At 46.3% G+C, this 13,695-nt stretch overlaps 1 pseudogene across 1 annotated transcript in view; it reads left to right on the plus strand.

Moving 5' to 3' along the window:
• The first annotated feature begins 749 nt into the window (after positions 1–749).
• LOC308246010 (large ribosomal subunit protein uL22-like) overlaps positions 750–13,695 on the plus strand; it is a 118,071-nt pseudogene continuing 105,125 nt past the window's right edge. Inside the window, exon 1 of the transcript in view lies at positions 750–972. The product of the transcript in view is annotated as a large ribosomal subunit protein uL22-like (transcript). The remainder of the gene's footprint in view (positions 973–13,695) is intronic.

Below are 13,695 nucleotides of genomic sequence, written 5' to 3' on the forward strand. Positions count from 1 at the left end.
GACCATGAAGCTCTGGCTCAGGCATCTGCACCCTAGTGGCCTCTTATCAAATTGCAGGTGACATATTTAGAAGGAACTAAAAGTGTGGTACCAACTGCAAAATCAATGCATTCATTCACCCATTTATTCAATCGTTTATTACATACCCACCATGGATTATAAACCCTGTGCTAAGAATAAGAACAAAGGGAAGGCATGGTCCTGCCCTTCAGGGGTCTCCCTGACTAGCAAGGGAAAGCCAATGCAAGGGCACGAAGCAGGGGACAGTATGTTTATTGGGGCATTTTACAGATAACTTCACAAACCCCTAATCATAGCCCTAGTCAATAGGTGATATTATCTCCATTTTATAGCCGAGGCCCAGAGAATTGAAAGCAACTCACCTGAGGCCACACAGTTTGTGAAAGCACGAGGAATCAAACCACCGGGTGTGTGATCAGACTCCTTGCACTCCACTAATACCAGGCAGCGTGACGCCCATTTTCATATGGTATTGGGCAGTGGCCTTCAGCAGGTGCCACCTGCTATTGACAGCTGACGCTGCTGGGAGTTCGGCTGTATTGGAGCCCACATGGCTTCTGTCAGGACACTCTGGAGGGGGAAGAGAGGCCGGGAGAGTCGCCCCACCCCCAGAGGGTCTGCCTCACGTCATTCCTTCTCAAGCAGTCTGGAAGCAGCTCTCGGGCAGACCTGAGTGCGGCTGAGGAATGTCCCCGCTCCTCTCCAGAGGAAGAGAGCTCTTCTGACCAATGGACCAACCAGCGTCGCTAGGAGGGATTTTGATCGCGCCTCGAGAATATATGAGACTGGCAGCCCACCGCCCTTGCAAGAGTGGCGCTGTGGCTCGAGAGATTCCTGGGGACGCCAGTGAGTTGAAGGCAAAGCCCAGAGGAGAGGCGGCTTCCTCCGAGCGCATTGGTAGCAGAGAGCAGCCCCTGGGTTCAGCAGAACGCGGTTCCTATGAGCGCGAAGGTAAGAGAAATGGACCGTGGAGCAGGTTCTGCATGGCGCCAGCGCTGAGGCCATGAGCGTATATAGGGGTGAGCCAAGGCTGGTGACTCAACAATGACATAAGATTAGGACTCGAGCCCAGCTGGTGTGGCTCAGTGGTTGAGTGTCAACCTATGAACCACGATGTCACAGTTCGATTCTGGTTGGGGCACATGCCCGTTTTGTGGGCTCATTCCCGGTAGAGGGGCATGCAGAAGGTGGCCGATCAGTGATTCTCCCCATTACTGATGTTTCTATCACTCTCTCCTTCTCCCTTCCTCTCTGAAATCAACATATATATATGAATTATGACCTTGGAAACTGAAGATACTAGGATTCAACCAGTGGTTGTTAAGAAAAGACAGGTCCACAATTACTTATTCTCAATGCCCAAATTCATGACACTCTGAAAACTGAAAAATTTTGGCAGCAAAACGTATACTAAATTGATATAATATTGTCTATATAATCTTGATTCATGCCTCTTAATATGAATATTTATAGTTTTGCTATAGAAATATCCATATATTTAATTATGAGTGATGCTAGTGGCATTAAGTCATACAGAGGATAGGAATATCTTACATTTCTAACAAAAAGAAGCCTGAATTTCAAAACACATCTGTTCCCAAGGGACCCTTATTTCTGTATTATCTCATTTAAAAGTCTTGAAAAGCAAGTATTATTTTCCTCACTTTATAGACTTAACAAAATGGATAGGGAAGCATTTATTTGGCCAAGGTCACAGCCCACACATCTAAACCAGGCCCTGTGCGCATTGTGCCACTCGCTGTGCTGATGGGGACTGTGGAGTAGCCAGCTGTGGCTCCCAGGGAGGGGACTCAGGGACATGTCAGCTTCTCCTGGTAAAACTTGCCCCTGACACTGACATCTCCCATAGTTGTTTTAGTTTTTATTTAAAAAAAGATGAAGAAGCAACTGCTGGCTAGAGCCTCCTGTCCACGTGAAGTTGTAGGCAGTGTTGAGTTAGAATGAAATAGGATTCCTTTCTAATCTAATGCCTTTAAGCAACAGCAGAGGACCTCTAGGACAGTAGCTTCGAACCTTTAAGGGATCAGATTCCTTTGAGAATCTGATGAAAGCTGTTTTTCTCCACAGGATATTGCACATACAACTCCACAGAGTAAATCCTCATCCTATTTTGGGGCCCAGGGGCCTATCCATGAACCCCAGATTAAGAACCTTCATTCTCAATTTTTAGGGAATTAGTAAATTTTCCATGACAAAATTAATAGCAGGGTTCAACTGTAAAGAGTGAAGGTTATTTCAATTAATATAAGTCAATGATTAAGTCGAGATGTAATTGCTATAGAAGACTAGAATTCTCTCACCAGGTGTGTGTGTGTGTGTGTGTGTGTGTGTGTGTGTGTGTGTGTTAGGGTGTTGGGAGGAAAGACTGGGCAGGGGGCAGGGGCAAAGGTAATTCTTCTGGCTTCTCAAGAAAATTACCCATACAGGTATTATTAAACCTTTACAGTTCAGTTGACCCCTCTGCTCTTATAATCAACCAAATGTTCAGTCCTGAAAGCAGGGATTTCATTAGAGGTCACGTTCAGTTCCAGGATCTTGTAATTATCTTCTGTCTGTATGTGCTTGGAGACTTTGGTGCTCCTAGGCAGTTTCCTTTTCATCTTCTGCAATACTAACACTTCAATCCGCTGCCTAGGCCCAACTATAAAGCAGCTCCAGTTGGCATTGTAACTGTACTTTTTCCCCTTGCTCTTTTGATTTACTGGGATTCTAAACCATTATTTTCTGAAACGAAATGTTTCCTAGTCTTTTGTGTCTCTGGTTTGATAGTTATGATAACCTACTCCCACGAGTATAAAACTGGAAATGATGAATAGAAGAAGTGTGCTCATCATTAGCCAGTGCAGACAACAACTCCTTCTCAGAAATTCAGAAAGTTGATAATGGCAGATTTTGTTTTTTACATGATTACCTTTATGACAGTTCTGTCACTCCACACCAAGTGTAACATATTTGGGCTGGTTTTTCCCTGATGAGAGTATCCGTGGCTCATGACACTTGGCCGAGCTGTATTTCTGATTTGTGCATTTGGTATTTGATAGAAACTGATGCTTCATGCGTTTTGATGGGGAAGTTTTAAAATAGGCATGTTCAGATGACTAAAATATTTATATGCCCCTCATTTCCCACATGTTAATAAAGAAGATTAAATGACAAATGTGGTTTAGCAACATTAGATAAGCTCTTAGACTTGAGTTAATCCAACCTGGGTTTGGATCTTGAATCCATCCCTTATCAGCTAATGACTGTTGACAAGTTACTTCATCTCTCTATGCCTCACTGTCTAGAAATGGGCATTAAAAATGGTATTAGTCCATGGAGGGTTTTTTTTTTTTAGGATTAATTGAGATAGTGCATGCAAAGCACTTAGCATGAGGTCTAGTTCAATCCATGATAGCTATCATTAATATTATCTGTCAGGATAACAATGATTTCCCAGCTCTGATCTCCCACCAGAACCCTCTCTGGCATTATTTTATTTGGGCTTAAATAAAACTGAGTTCCAGGATGTGCCAAGATATATATTTGGTATTTCTCCCAGCTCTGGGATATCAGAGAATTAAGCATGGATGAGGCAGGGGAAGTGAATCTCATATTACCATAGTGCTTTGCACAAGAGGGAGATTGTAAGACTCCATGACAAATACAAACTGTATTATGCAAACTGTATGGCAGCCTAATAGGGACTCCATGTGTTTCTACTGAGCTGAGCTGAGTGTCTGAGATAAAGAGAATAATGAGTCGTTCTGCCTGCTTGCACCCTGGTGCCTTGTCCCTCTCTGCCCTGGCCCTGTGGTCATCGTAGTGAAATTACTCAGACCCGTTCCAGACCAGAACATTCCAGGGAGTCAGGTGTGCCTGCCTCGGTCAGCCCTGGTCTCAGGAACCCAGAGATGCCAGGCTCATCTGGGATCAGCGTGGGGATCACCTGCCACCTGGCTCTGCAGAGTTGGACTGCAGCCCCCGAAGGTTCTGCCAGCGCTGGGACAAGCTCTCTGTGGGAAATAAAGCTGGCCTAGCCTTATTTTTCCTTCAGCCTTGAATAGCTTAGAGCCTAAAACCACCTGTCTTATTCCAACTGAAGCCCAATAAATGTCTGGAAGAAAATAACCCCATTTGGAAATCAGTAGGAAACTCGGTCGATAGATTTCCTGGTCCTGCCAAAAGTAGCAGATCTTAGATTCTTGAGAAATTAATAACATTTTAAAATGTGTGTCACATGGAGGTGGAGGTTCTGAAAGAGGAAGAGCTTATAAGATTTACTATTTATACTAATAAAAGGGTAATATGTTAATTAGACCAGACATCTTCCAGATGTTCTTCCAGACAAAGCCACAGTGGCGGGGGTGAGGCCGAGGTGGTTAGGGGCAATCAGGTTGGCAGGGCAGGGCAGTTAGGGGCGATCAGGCCAGCAGGGGAGGGAAGTTAGGGGCAATCAGGCCAGCTGTGGAGGGCAGATAGGGGTGATCAGGCTGGCAGGCAGGTGAGCAGTTAGGAGCCAACGGTCCCAGATTGTGAGAGGGATGTCTGACTGCCGGTTTAGGCCCGATCCTGCAGGCAGTCAGACATCCCACAAGGGGTCTCAGATTGGAGAGGGTCCAGGCTTGGCTGAGGGACCCCCTCTCCTGCACAAATTTCATGCACCTGGCCTCTAGTGTTTAAATAATGGTACATAGACCCTCCAGAACCTGTCTGGGCAAAGCTAATCTGTGGGTTCTCACTATCAGATGTGTGTTCTGGGGAGGAGAGAGACTGTCTTTCTTCGTGGCCATTAATGAGGAAACTTGCAATAGATTAAAACTTTTAAAAATAAGAAAATGTCCCTAGTCAGTTTTGCTCAGTGGTTAAAGCATCAGCCCATGGAACATCAGTCATGGGTTCAACTCCCTGTCAAGGGCACATACCTCAGTTGCAGGTTTGATCTCTGGCCCAAGTCAGAGTGTATGCAGGAGGCAATCAATCAATGTGTCTCTTTCACTTCAATGTTTCTCTCTCTCTCCCTCAAACCCCTCCTCCCTCCCTTCCATTCTCTCTGAGAATCAATGGGAAAATATCCTCAGGTGAGGATTAAAAATAATAATCCTATCTAATAAAAGAGTAATGTGCAAATTGACCGTCACTCCAAGACACAAGATGGCCGCCCCCATGTGGTCAAAGATGGCTGCACCAAGATGGCCTGCAGGGGAGGGCATTTGTGGACAGTTAGGGGTGACTAGGCCAGCAGAGGAGGACAGTTGGGAGAGACCAGGCCAGCAAGGGAGGGCAGTTGGGAGGGGACCCAGGCCTGTGTGTGTGTGTGTGGGGGGGGAGTTGGAGGGGACCAGGCCTGCAGGGGAGGGCAGTTGTGGGTGATCAGGCAAGCAGGGAGGGCAGTTAGGGGTGACTGGGCCAGCAGAGGAGGGCAGTTGGAGGAGACCAGGCCAGCAGGAGAGGGCAGTTGGGGGGAATAGGCATGAAGGGGAGGGCAGTTGCGGGGGAACAGGCCTGCAAGGGAGGGCAGTTGGAGGGGACCAGGCCTGCAGGGGAGGGCAGTTGTAGGCTCAGGCCAGCAGGGAGGGCAGTTAGGGGTGACCAGGCCAGCAGAGGAGGACAGTTGGGGGAGACCAGGCCAGCAGGGGAGGGCAGTTGTGGGGGGACCAGGCCTGCAGGGAAGGGCAGTTGGGGGGAGCCAGACCTGCAGGGGAGGGCAGTTGTGGGCGATCAGGCAAGCAGGGAGGGAAGTTAGGGGTGACTGGACCAGCAGAGGAGGGCAGTTGGAGGAGACCAGGCCAGCAGGAGAGGGCAGTTGGGGGGGGCAGGCCTGCAGAGGAGGACAGTTAGGGGCAACCAGACTGGCAGGGGGAGGGCAGTTAGGGGTGACCAGGCCATCAGGGGAGGGCAGTTAGGGGCAATCGGGCCAGCCGGGGAGCAGTTAGTCGTTGATCAGACTGGCAGGGGAGTGGTTAGGGGGTGATCAGGCAGAAATGGTTAGGGGCAATCAGGCAGAGGCAGGCAAGCGGTTGGGATCCAGCAGTCCTGGATTGTGAGAGGGATGTCCAACCGCCCGTTTAGGCCCGATCCCCAGTGGGATCGGGCCTAAACGGGCGGTTGGACATCCCTCAAGGGGTCCCAGATTGGAGAGGGTGCAGGCTGGGCTGAGGAACACCCCCCGCCCCCGTGCATGAATTTCATGCCCTGGGCCTCTAGTAAAACAATAAGAAACTTCCCTGAATCGGGTAGCATAGAAAGCAACATTTTCATGACTGTGTGATTACTGATGTTAAATAATAGTCTAGTGTCATTATGTTCCTAGAAGTAAGGTTCAAAGGTAAAACCAGGTAGACTCAATGTGCAGTGCAGTCCTGGACTTCTCCATAGCCCTAAGATTGTGTTATGGTGTTAGTGGGCAGAGCAAGCAGGAAATACTTTATTCAAAAACAAAACTTTTTTCCTGGCAGAACTATAACCAGCAATGCCTTTTAATATGTAGCTGTGCACAGTAATTTTCCAGAATTTGGATAACATGAAGGAATCTTGCAGTGTTACCTTCCCACATCTACTTTTGCCACTTTCTGGCTTTTATTTTTCCTACTCCTTTTATATTCTAAAGAAAAGTGCCCAGTTTTCTTGTTTACTTGGCCTTCTGGACTTCCTCGTGCTTGTGCAAATTAGGTTTTTAATATTTAATCCTTTTAGAAACTTTTTAGTATCATAAGACTTGTGACCAGAGGAAAAGAAAACATGAAGTATATTGAATTACTTACAGTGGCCATTGATCCTGTTATTATAATAGCATGGACAAAAACATAAACAACAGGCTAAAGTCAAGTTGTGTGGGCCCAGCTCATGCACCGTCAGAAGCCTCCTGGCATCTGGGGACATTTATGCGAGGTGACCACTCAGGTCCATCCAACTCTGAAGAGTCTGGGGTGGGGCCCAGCGGTATGCAGGGATAGAAGTTAGGGTAGCAATCCTGAAGGCCAGCCTCTCTCAGCAGCATTTAACCTCATTTGACCTCTCTGATCTCCTTCAGCTCCATCATGAAGATAGTAAGCGCATCCCCCAGAGCACAGAAGAGGAGTTTGGGTAGGGAGGTAAATTAAATCCTGTGCTGTAGAATGGTTACCCCAGAAACACAGTCTGCGCTGCTTATTTTGAGCCACCCAGTCCCACTTAGCACCAAACAGCAACCCAGAAGACTCTGGAGCCATATTGCTCTGCCACTTATTGGCTGTGTCACCTTGGGCAAGTTACCTAACCTCTCTGTGCCTCAGCTTCCTCGTCTGTAACACAGTGATGATAACATTAATAGTAACCTACCCCGTGAGACTGTTTACTATGTGTTGGTCATTGACCCAACATACTTAACTCACCTTATCATTTTGGATCATCACAGCGGCCTATGAGGTGCTGTTCCTTATCGCCATTTTACAGACAAGAAAACGGAGTGCATTGTCCAAGGTCATATAGCCAGCATGCAGTGGAGCCAGGGTTCAAACACAGGTTGTCCCAAACCAAAGAATGTGCCTCTCAGCTCTATAGTCTGTCCCCCCAGGAAACAGCATGAGCAGGTCCAAAATGCTCAGATGCTTCCAGGGCAGGTCCAGGCACTCACAGCCCCTGAGGAAATTTGTCAGGAATGCTTGGCACTTGCAGCCCACGAAGCCGGTTCCCAGGCCCCAGGCCCAGGAGCACACCAGCAGCGTCATTTGCAAACCAGATTCGGGGCTGAAAGCAGCAGCCCCATTGAGAGGGCACAGCACACTCTGCTTAAAAGTCAAGCACTTTTGAAAACATCTGCTGGAAATTGTGTGCCGCTGATTGAAATGAAAAACAAACTCGGCTGCCAAGCAACCGTGGAAAGAGGACAGGAGAAAAGATCTAGTGACAAACAACTAGTTAGCACATCACCCACCCCAGATGGTCACAGTCAGAGCCCGCACGAAAAGGAACCTAACAAGGAAAATGACTGAGGTCTCTGCCAAAAGGTAGTTAATGTTCCAATATGTAAAATATAAAACTGTGACTTTTCTATCAAATGATACAAATCTATGTGCCGGGGGGTTGGTTAGTGTGATACGAATTTGTTGGTTCTAGCACCACACCGCAGTGCAATGCATCTGACCTTTGCAGCAAAAAGCTCCCTGGCTTTTGTCTTCCCCTCTGGTGTGGCCAGAGGAAGGACCGCTTCCTCCCCGGTCCTGCACCCATGTGAGGACAGAGAACACTCACGCTAGCAGTGTTTTGGAAGAAGTTCCGGTCCAGACTTTCTGGGTCACACAGCTGGTAAGAGGCAGAGCTGGGAGTCAAACCCAGGCAGTTTGGAGCCACACCATCCTGTTGTCTCTTCTGCTTCCCTGTGATGAATGCTTAACCTTATCTGACCATGACCTGGGGTGCCTGCCTGAGGACAGACTTGTTTATCCTTTCCTAAAAGAATCCCACAATTTTGTAATCTAAAACATCCGCCTCCCAACCCAAATGAACATAACTTAGAACTCACCGCTAGCATTGCATTGCTGTGCTCACCCTGACAACAGATGGGGGTGCTGAAGTGGGGTGGGGGCTTACCCCCAAAAGACCTTGAGGGGGAACCCAGGTTCTTACAAGTCATGAGAAGTCAGGCTTAGCATTGTCACAGGAACAATATTCAAAGCAGACCCATCCACACAGAGTCTCAACTTCCAGAGGGAAAAGAGCTCTATGTAAGGTGTATTAGTCGGCTCTGGCTACTATAACAAAAATACCAGAGCCCAGGTGGCTTAAGCAACAGAAACTTATTTCTCACAGTTCTGGAGACTGAGAAATCCAAGATCAAGGAGCTGGCAGATCCTGGCTTGTAAGCAGTTGTGTTTTCATTGTATCCTCACAAGACAGAGAGAGGTGGGGGGCTAGCTCTCTTCCTCTTCTTATTAGGACACTAAGCCCATCAAGGGGCTCTAGCATCATGACCTAGGTACCTCCCACCCAAAGACCTCATCTTCAAATACTATCACAATAGGGCTTCACATCTATGCCCCTTTGGAAGGGACACAAACACTCAGTCCATAGCAGTAGGAATAAAACAGACAACCGCATTTTATCATGCAAAACCCTCTGGCCCAGTTTCTCCATCTCCCTCACCCCCTACATCTAATGGGTTGTCTCTTCTTGGAAATTACATGAACTATCTTCTCTCTGCTTTCAGTTCTTATTAGTTCATACCCCAAACGTCTCAGGAAAGTAATTCTGCAGATCTGGCTCTCTCTCCCCTTTTCTCACTCACCCTGCACACGAATGTCTGATTCATTTCTCCTCTGCCTAAGAGTTCAGAACTGCCCATTGCCCCTGTGATCAAAGTTCCTTACCCACACATTTGTGTCCCTCTAGGATCTGATCCCCTCTCAGTAGTATGAATTACCTGCTCCAAACCAACTCTTCTTTCCCTATTACCTACTATGCCTCCCAGTTCTCACCTGTTCCCCTCTCAACCAGCACAAGCCTTAGATCCAAGGACTTTGCACCGCCTCCATCCTTCTGGGGACCTTACTCTGGCCTTACTCCGCCTACTGGGATGAAAATTGGAACAGCCAAGGGGATGTGCCCACTGTGAGCTCAGGTCCTGCTGTGTAGTCCAGTCTGGATTCCTGAGACCCAGAATTCCCTGCTCTGATGACACAGTGACAGCTTTTATGGCCTAATAGGGCTGGGGGAGAGAGAGGAGTGGGCTGGGCTTATTTACACATGTGAAAGGGGGAACCTGGGATGGGAAGGGATGGGGCATGCCTCATGTCAGGAGCCAGGGGCTGGCTCTCCCATACCACTGCCAAGTTCCAGAGCCCGGTGATTACAAACTATACTTGTCAAAGTAAAAGGATAGAGCATATTTTATTTAACAGTTTGTTAGCTTGATTTATAACTTTAAAATAGATAGAAGACATTTTATTTAATGGTCTGTTAGTTTGACTTATGACTATAAAATATTAAAACATGAGGTATGTGGGTTCCATTTGTATTACTGCCCCAGGATCCAAAAGAGGTCAGTTCTCACCTTTACTGTAAAGCCTGCTCTGCCAACCCACCTACAATGTAATTTTCCCTTTGCTTCCTTCATTCACAACCAGGCTTAGTGACTGATTGGGTGCCAGGCACTATGCTGGGAACTAAAAATGCAGATATCCTATATAATAAAGAAGTAATATATAAATTAACCATCACGCTGTTACAAGATGGCTGCACCCATAGTGGAGGTGGGGTTCCTGTAACACAAGATGGCTGTGCCCACAGTGGAGGTGGGGTTCCCGTAACATAAGATGGCTGTGCCCACAGCGGAGGCGGGGTTCCGGTAACACGAGATGGCTGCACCCACAGTGGAGACAGGGTTCCCATAACGAGCAATCAGCAGGGAGCTGAAGCTGCATGGAGCTGGGCTGGGGCGGGGGACCTGAGGCTGCGCCCCCCACCTGGCGCTGGGCAGGGGGACTTGAGGCTGAACCCCCTGCCCGGTGCCAGGCCAGTGGACCTGAGGCTGCACCCCCTGCCCGGCGGGGCTTGACAGGGGTGGGGCCGGCCAGGTCTGGGTCTCTCACGTTTTTGAGGTGCACGCGGGTGGGTGGGGACTTGACTCTGGGTCCCGTGGCATGCCCCAGATTCTGACTGGTGGAAGATTTTCATATACATTTTACTAATTTTCTTTCATCTCTGACACTTCTATTATAGAGAAAGGGCAAATAGCAATATTAAAATATTTCCTCTAATTAATTCCCTTTTAATGTGCACAAATTTCTTGCACTGGACCACTAGTGAAGAAATAATCCCTTTCCCCCAAAGAGTTTACACAGTACAAAAAGTCACAGAAGTAAACACCTATCATGTGCAATCCATCAGCACTTTCTATTGGCATTACATTTAAATTATGTCCCCCATATGACATGTCCTGTGAGTTCCTCTGCTAAAATCCCAGTTCAAGGCACCATGACTCTGATTCTGGACTATGCCTCTGCTCTTGACCTACTTATGATCCGTTTCCCACCAGCTGCCCAAGAACCTTTTGCTCTGCTAACCGCTCCCCCAGTGGCTCTCCACTGCAATTAAAATAAAATCCAAACCCAGACCCTTGTCCCCATGGACCTCTCCAGCCAATGGCCTGGATCTCTTTCTCTCATATTCTACTTCAGTGACTTCTCAAGCCTGCCTGGGCTTCTTTCCATCGCTCAGACATCTTGTTTCAATTTCGGGGGCCTTTGAACCTGCTCTTCCCTCTATCAGAAACCTTCCCCTAGATCTTCACATGGCCTCTTTCTCTTCATTGCTCTTTGTTCAACTGTTCTTCCCAGACAGTCCTACCTCATCTTCCCTCACAAAAGTACCTCTAAGTCCTTACTATCCCATTATTCTATTTTAGTTTCTTAATTTGTTTATATGTTTACTGTCTTTCTCCATCAAGAATTTAATTGCATTAAAACAAAGACTGTTTTGTCCATAAGTGTCTCTCTGGTACACACAACACTGCCTGGCATATAGTTGGCATCTTGTCCATTTTTGTTGAATGAATGAATGATTGCAATAGCGTGTAATATGACAGTAGAAGCTATAGGAGGAACCTAATTTTACATGGGAGGAAGCGTGGTTTTGACTATAGTTTGGACTTGGGGAGGGGGGAAGGTGTGAAATATGACACAGACAGGGGTGACAATAATTTGGTTGTGTTAAGGAGTTTAAACTCTAATCTGAAGTCAGGAGAAGCCATTGAAGATTTGAGTGGAAATATATTATCAGATTTGGAGCAGGTGGAAGAAGGGACTAGAGAAGGCTAGGCTAGAGACAGGATTTAAGTCATGATAAAGTTTACCATATAAAAGAAGGAAGGGGATTCCTATCAGGAAACTATGAAGTACTAGTAAGCAGAGTTTTAGTCATCAAATCTGCAATGGAGACTTCCTGAATGTGCAGTCAGGGTGAAAAATAGGGTTGAGGACAACTCATGGAGGAATGGAGGTAGAGCTGTCTCTGGTGGCTGTTTGGTTTCAGATTTGATGCGACCTTTCTCAACTTGGATTCCTGGAAAGACTAAAGTTCCAATGGCCAAAGGCATCTACCATATGTAGTGAATTAACTTCCCTCCTAAGCACCTGGGATTGTTCTAGACATGTGCCATATTGGTGGTAGAATTGAGAAAACAGTCACTCACATTTCCAGTGTTGTGTATGTCAGATGAGATCTACCATTGAGAGTTGGGTAGATCATAGGATACAGAGGTCAAAGCATATTTGGAGGAAAGATAATCTGTTCAGCTTTAATCACACAGAATTTGTGGTGATGAGTGAGGAGTGAGCCATGGAAAAGAGAGAGAGAGAAAAATCAACATACAGGAGTTAGTGGACACCAAGGATATAAAGGAGGGTGCCCAGAGAAAAAGGAAGCAAAGGAAAGATCCAAGAGAGAGCCCTAGGAAACCCCATTACTTAAGGCTTACTTTGTAGCTTTAGATTAAAGAGCTGGAAGAGTCTAAAGATACCAGGAGAAAGAACTCAAAGGAAAAGACAGACATTTGTAGAGAAATAGAATAGGATGGTGCCTGGTACACCAAAGTTTCAAGAAGAAAGGGGTGGTCAATAGTGGCAACTGTAACAATGGTGAAATAGGAAATGTACTAAAACATACATGTGGATTTGATAATATGGAGATCTTCATCTTGTTGCAGAAGACCAAAGAAAACCAAAGACGCTTCTAAGAAAAAGGAGGGACACTGTTTAATACACCGGCGGACTCAGGGAACAGCCTTCCAAATCTGAGTGAAGGAACACGCATGGGGCTTTCCTTTATATCTCCCTCCCTGTGGCCTTTGTCCCACAAACATGGATTATGCTTCCGGTCCTTTTCACAGGCCTTGCAAGAAGGCCCCCAGGTGTTGGGGGTCTCCAGGCCATATCTGATGGTCTGGCCTGGCACCAGCGTTAATAACCCTTCCTCCGGGGCAGTGCACTGTTCACAGTAACAGGTTCTGCAAGACCAGTATCTGGGAAGGGGATAGGGACTTAATTATAGGTTATCAGGAATGTACACTGAGCTTGCTGGCTTGGATTCAGATCACTAGCCCCAAATATCAGGGTTACATTGGAATTAGCCCTTTTTAGCCTTCTCAATCTAATTCTGGAAAAGGCACCCAATAATTCTCATTTTGAAATCAAGTGTACTTATTATAACTCATTATTATTATTATCATTACTACTAGTTGTTGTAGTGGTCATAGTAGTTTCAGTGTTTGGATGGGGAAAGTAGGAGTGAATTATCTTCATGATCTAGAAGTAATTTTTCAGAGTCTTTGAAAGTATAGTTACAAGATAGATTATATTGGATCCTTCACTAATCAAAGCTACAGCAATCTATTCTATGAGCTAGCTTCTTAAAAATGGCCAATAGATTCTACACCCAATACACTCTTTCTGTGTAGTTCACCTTTAAAACAAAATCCATCTTTTTTCCCCCCCAGTGATGTGAACTTAATTTATTCTCGTTTATTAAAGCTATTTTCTGGGATTTGAAAATGCTTTCAAAATGTTCATTCCATTTTTACATTTGCAATCCATTTTATTCAGCACGCCTTACTGCAGATTGAATTGCTTGCTAACTTTGAAAGAGATCAATAAATAGCAGCAAAACTACAGGAGGTCATTTAATTTTTTTTGTATTAAC

Source organism: Plecotus auritus (genome assembly GCF_963455305.1).
Source record: "Plecotus auritus genome assembly, chromosome: 4".
NCBI lineage: Eukaryota > Metazoa > Chordata > Mammalia > Chiroptera > Vespertilionidae > Plecotus > Plecotus auritus.